Consider the following 6119-nt stretch of genomic DNA (forward strand, 5'->3'; position numbering starts at 1 on the left):
GAGATGGTTAGATAGAATCACTGACTCAATGGGCCTGAATTTGAACGAACTCCAGGAGATAGTGGAGGACAGAGGAGCCTGGTGTGCTGAAGTCCATGGAGTCACAGAGAGTTACACACGACTTAGTGACTGAATAAAAACAGCAATTTTTGAAGTTATTTATTCTGTGTCTGTCACAGGGGTATATGCTTTACACTGGCTATACAGTTTAGCAAACACAATGTAATGATGATGAGAAAGCTCACCAAAGTAAAGGATACTAGAACATGATAGTCAAAATTGTACTTTTTACCCTCAAATTAATCCTTATTGAGTTCCATGTATTATGCTTTTTCTTTCTTGTACTGTATTCAAGAATCATTATATAGACAGTCTGCTTAAGCATATTTGGTAAATATTTCTTGCATGAAGAAACAACTGAAAGAAGTGAATTTCATGATGTTATGGAATACTAATATTATAAATACAATTAAATAACTATGCTAAAGCTTTTGACTGTGTGGATCACAGCAAACTGTGGAAAATCCTTAAAGAGATGGGAATACCAGACCATCTTACCTGCCTCCTATGAAAACTGCATGCAGGTCAAGAAGTAACAGTTAGAACTGGACATGGAACAATAGACTGGTTCCAAACTGGGAAAGGAGTATGCCAAGGCTGTATATTGTCACCTTGCTTATTTAACTCTTATGCTGGGCTGGATGAAGCACAAGCTGGAATCAAGGTTGCCGGGAGAAATGTCAATAACCTCAGATATGCAGACGACACCACGCTTATGGCAGAAAGTGAAGAGGAATTAAAGAGCCTCTTGATAAAGTTGAAAGAGGGGAGTGAAAAAAGCTGGCTTAAACTCAACATTCAAAAAATGAAGATCATGGCATCTGGTCCCATCACTCATGGCAAATAGATGGGGAAACAATGGGAAAAGTGACAGACTTTATTTTGGGGGCTCCAGAATTACTGCAGATGGTGACTGCAGCACAGCCACAAAATTAAAAGATACTTTTTCCTTGGAAGAAAGCCTATGACAAACCTATACAACATATCAAAAAGCATAAACATTACTTTATCAACAAAGCTCCATATAGGTAAAGCTATGGTTTTTCCAGTAATCATGTATTGATGTGAGAGTTGGACCATAAAGAAGGCTGAGCTCTGAAGAATTGATGCTTTTGAACTGTGGTGTTGGAGAAGACACTTGAGAGTCCCTTGGACTGCAAGGAGATCCAACCAGTCCACCCTAAAGGAAATCAACACTGAATATCCTTTAGTAAGACTGATGCTGAAGCTGAAGCTCCAATACTTTGGCCACCTGATGCACAGAGCCAACTCATTGGAAAAGATCCTGATGCTGGGAAGGATTGAAGGCAGGAGGAAAAGGGAATGACAGAGGATGGGATGGTTGGATGGCATCACTGAGTCAATAGATATGAGTTTGATCAAGCTCCAAGAGATGGTGAAGGACAGAAAAGCCTGGTGTGCTGTAGTCCACGGGGTGACAAAGAGTCGGACATGACTGAGCAGCTGAACAAAACAAAATGAAACAGGATACTAATATTATAAATATAATTAAATAAGGATCTCTTCTGTAAGGGAATTCTACTTTGGCAATTCTCATGTAATCAGGCATGAACTGTCATGCAGATGAGCACAAAGGTTGAGGAAACCCTAAAAAGATAACCAGTAAGCCTAAAGGTAGTGAGATAAAGTTCTAAAAGAAAAGTTGATATCTGAATTGGGTTTTAAAGATTAGTGAGAGTTCACCAGATGAAACTAGGTAATGACATTCTCAGTATTTGAATTAGAATGTGAAAAATTTCGAGGTAAGATAAATTTCAGTGCTTACAGGGACTAATCAATATCCCTGTGTACATAGACAATAGGATGAATGTATATCTTAGACTGTCAAGAAATATGATTGGAAAGATATGCTATGAAAGTTTGGTTTTTGAAGTGTTGTACAATATCTGGCATGTAACAAATGGTTAATAAATAATTTATAAATGAATTGCTATAATTTCATGTAATGAGGACCCAATGGAAAGTTTAATTAAAGCTGTATCCTGCAAAGATCGCAGTATCACTTAAATAAGAGGAAAAGACAAGCAAAATAGGAAAAAAATAAAAAACAAAAGGAGAGCCCATGCATTGAGTATGGGGCCAAGATACTAAACCAAGAAGTATTTACGGGCCCAACCAGGAGGATTGTTTTTTATTGAAGGGAAGGCAAATGATGGAATCATACACATTCCAGAGTGCTCTTTTCAAAGGATAAAATTATCAAGAGGTCTGTGTCTAAAGCAGATATATACTGACTTCAGTCTATACCATAAAGCAACAGTAATCAAAATTGTATGGCACTGAACCCAAAATAGACATATAAATCAATGGAACAGAGTAAGAAGACCAGAAATAAATCACACATTTATGGTCAATTAATCTACAACAAAGGAGGCAATAATATGCAATGGTGAAGACACAGTCTCTTTAATAAGTGGTACTGGGAAAACTGAGCAGTTACATGTAAAAGAATTAAATTAGAACATTCTCCCACACTATATACAAAAATAAACTCAAAGTGAGTTAAAGAACTAAATGTAAGACCAGAAAGCATAAAACTCATAGACCAAAACGCAGGCAGGCAAAGCACAGTTTAATCTAAATCATAACTTTTTTTCTTTTTGGATCTGTCTCCTAAGGCAAAGGAAGCAAAAACAAAAATAAATAAATGGAACTTAATTAAATGTAAAAGCTTTGGCACATCAAAATAAACCATTGCCAAAATGAAAAAATAAAAAAACTACAGAATGGAAGAAAATATTTGCAAGTGATATGACCAGTAAGAGGTTAATAACTAAATATATTTTGGGTATAACTTGAACTACAACAAAAGCATTCATTGGAAAATATATATGCACTCCAGTATTCATAGCAGCATTATTTACAATAGACTAGATATGCAAGGAGGTCAAACCAGTTAATTCTAAAGGAAATCAACTTTGAATATTCATTGGAAGATCTGATGCTGAAGCTCTAATACTTTGGCCACCAGATGCAAAGAGCCACTCATTGGAAGACCCTGATGCTGGGAAAGATTGAAGGCAAAATGAGAAGAGGGCAGCATAGACATCAGCATCTCAATGGATGTGAATCTGGGAGACAGTGAAGGACAGGAAAGTCTGGCGTTCTGCAGTCCATGAGGTCAAATAGAGTCGAACATGACCTAGTGGCTGAACAACAACAACAGATATGGAAGCAACCTGTGTCCAACAACAGATGAATGCATAAGGAAGATGTGACATATACAGTGTATATGTATATACAGTATGTATGTATATATACAGTGTACTACTACTCAGCCATTTAAAAAATGAAATCATGCCATTTGTGAGAACATGGATAAAAGTATTATGCTTAGTGAAGTAAGCTAGACAGAAAATCACTAATATATTTTGACACATATGTGGAGTCTAAAAAACAGAACAAAAGAATGAATATAACAAAACAGAAACTGACTCACAGATACAGAGAACAAAGTAGTGGTTTTCAATGGGGAGAGGGATGGGAGAAGGGGCCAGATAGACTACAATCTCAGATAAACTACTAAGTATAAAATAAATCACAAGAATATATTATACTGCCCAGGAAACATAGATACTATTTCATAACTTTAAATGGAGAATAAGTTATAAAAATTCTGAATCATTATATTATATATTTGAGATTAATATAATTTATGAATCAATTATGAATCAATAAAAAATGATTATTAAAACCAAATGTACCCCCAGTTGTGTACAAATGAAACAGAGGACTTCAGAGAAATCACAAATATTCATTAAGTGATTTTACAAATAAATTATTTATTACTTAATACTCTTCTAGTTAAGTAAGAGCAAATTTGGAAAGTTTGCTTTGTGTCTCTATTCCGCTTCCTCATTATAATTAAAATTTGGTTTTGCAGAGCATTGCCTCCGGTTGTTCTCACTTGATAACAGCTATAAACATCAGCAATTTTCACCATGCAAAGATGACCTGCCTCCTGCAGAGAGGTGTCCCCATACTTTAGAAGATCAAACAAAATGATTGTCACATCAGTCATTGCAATCATGCTCATCTGAGTCCTCATTTTCTCTCGATGTTTGAGGTAATTCCATTCAGAGGATACAAGGTGGTGTCGAATTCAGAACTGAAGAACTGAATTGGGATCAAAGGGTTACCTTTAGTTAAAGCACACAATAATTGAGTTTTTGTTTGGTTTTCTGTTGTTAGATATTTTTCCCCCTGAAACTCCTAGGTAACAAGGCATAGAAGCTAGGTGGTTCAGCCCTGATAAGCATGTGTATTTTAGACCATGTGGACAGCAAAACTTCAGAGTGTCTCTACTCACCATGCATTCTGTGAGTCACCTAGTAAACATTGAAAACTCTTGCCATGCCAAGCACTCCACTGGACTTTCAGGCCCAGTGAAAGACACATCCCTGCCCTTAAGGAACTAACGGGCTGATGAGAAACAAGTGACATTAGAATATAAGAACTATGAAAGAAATAGAAGCACAGAAGATAGACAATCATGTAGCTGGGGGCCTCTGACCTTCTTGACAATTACTGAATAATATCAAATCAGCAAAAGTCCACACCTAGAGATTCCTTCATGTGAAAAGACATTTCTTTCTGACTATTAACTCAGGAGGGAAAAGATTTACTTTGGTTGCTAAACGGTAAGCTTGAACAGATCCATTATATGTATATTATGAATATGCATATATTTATATGAATGTAACAGCTTATCTTTTCATTTTGACTTTGGTTCCATGTAAAAGAAGATCAAGATACTCTTCCCATTTGCCCTCTCTTAAAAGCTTTCAAAAGTGACCTGCTGAAAGGTGGAGTGTAGAATGGAAAAGCTCAGTTATTTAGAATTTATAAATGCATGGAAAATGACTTCCAGCTTTTGTTGCAGCACTCTGCGATACAAAAACGTAGACTTGTAAAGAAGAGAAACGTGGCACTCAGAGGACATTTTCAACTTATCTGAGGCAATTTTTAAAATTTATTTTAAAGGAGTGGAAAGTAATAATAGCGTTGATAATGGGTCCAAGGACTTGAGAAACAAAATAGGCCTAAATTCAGTCTTGGGGTGCATGGCAAGAACGGGAGGATCCCGCCCCACATTAGCTGTTTCTTTTCAAGTAGAAGGGATCCTTAGTATAAGATGTCTGCCTCTTCTTTGACCCTCCACCTTCCTTCCTTGAGAGATGGGTTGCATATCTGTCCTGTGCATGTAGAAGCGAGAACATACAGAGAGAGAACGTCCTTCTTTGACTCTAGAGCTGGCATACTTGTGTAGAGCATGAGCTTTGGTTGCGCAGTGAGTTCATTAGAGAGACCAGCCACCTTGAGAACACACTTCACCACCCCATCGTTGCCTGGAGAAAGGACATCACCCTTCCATCATTGCCCAGAGAAGGGACTTCATCACTCCCTCACTGCCTGGAGAACAGACTTCACTATGCTGCCATTGCCTGAATGAGAATGGAAAGTCTACATCCAAAGTTAAGCATTAGGAAAACCACTTCACTGATGCTGTCTCTATTAGTAATAGCACTAATACTTTGGTGTCTCAAAAGGGGTGTACTGTTACATGTCCAACAACCAAGGGAAAAGCAAACAAAAAGCCCAAATCTGTAGCATCTGTAAAGTTAGTTCTGTGCTATAAATGACCACATCTGGGTTTATCTTAAGCTACTATCCTGAACATCATTGAATAAGGAGTTGAGGAAAAATGTATATACTCAGCTCTTGTGAACTGGCACAAGATGGATTCCACTCAGAATTCTCTACTATTGAAGTTATTATATTATCTTATTTCTCAAAAATGTGCAGAACCAAGTTGTACAAGAAGGATTTGTTTACCAGCCACTCTCAAACACCAATATTCTGGTATTTCCAGGTATGTGTATTATGTTTTATATGCCATCATCCTGTCACTTGCAAACCAGAATTCTACTACTCATTACATAAACAAATGCATATTCAATTTATATATGTATGCATATAATATATATTTATATGTGTACATATGGACATAGTTGTGTGTATATGTATATACATATACA

Source organism: Giraffa tippelskirchi, chromosome 1 (genome assembly GCF_054371585.1).
Source record: "Giraffa tippelskirchi isolate mGirTip1 chromosome 1, T2T-mGirTip1v1.2.pri, whole genome shotgun sequence".
Classification (NCBI taxonomy): domain Eukaryota; kingdom Metazoa; phylum Chordata; class Mammalia; order Artiodactyla; family Giraffidae; genus Giraffa; species Giraffa tippelskirchi.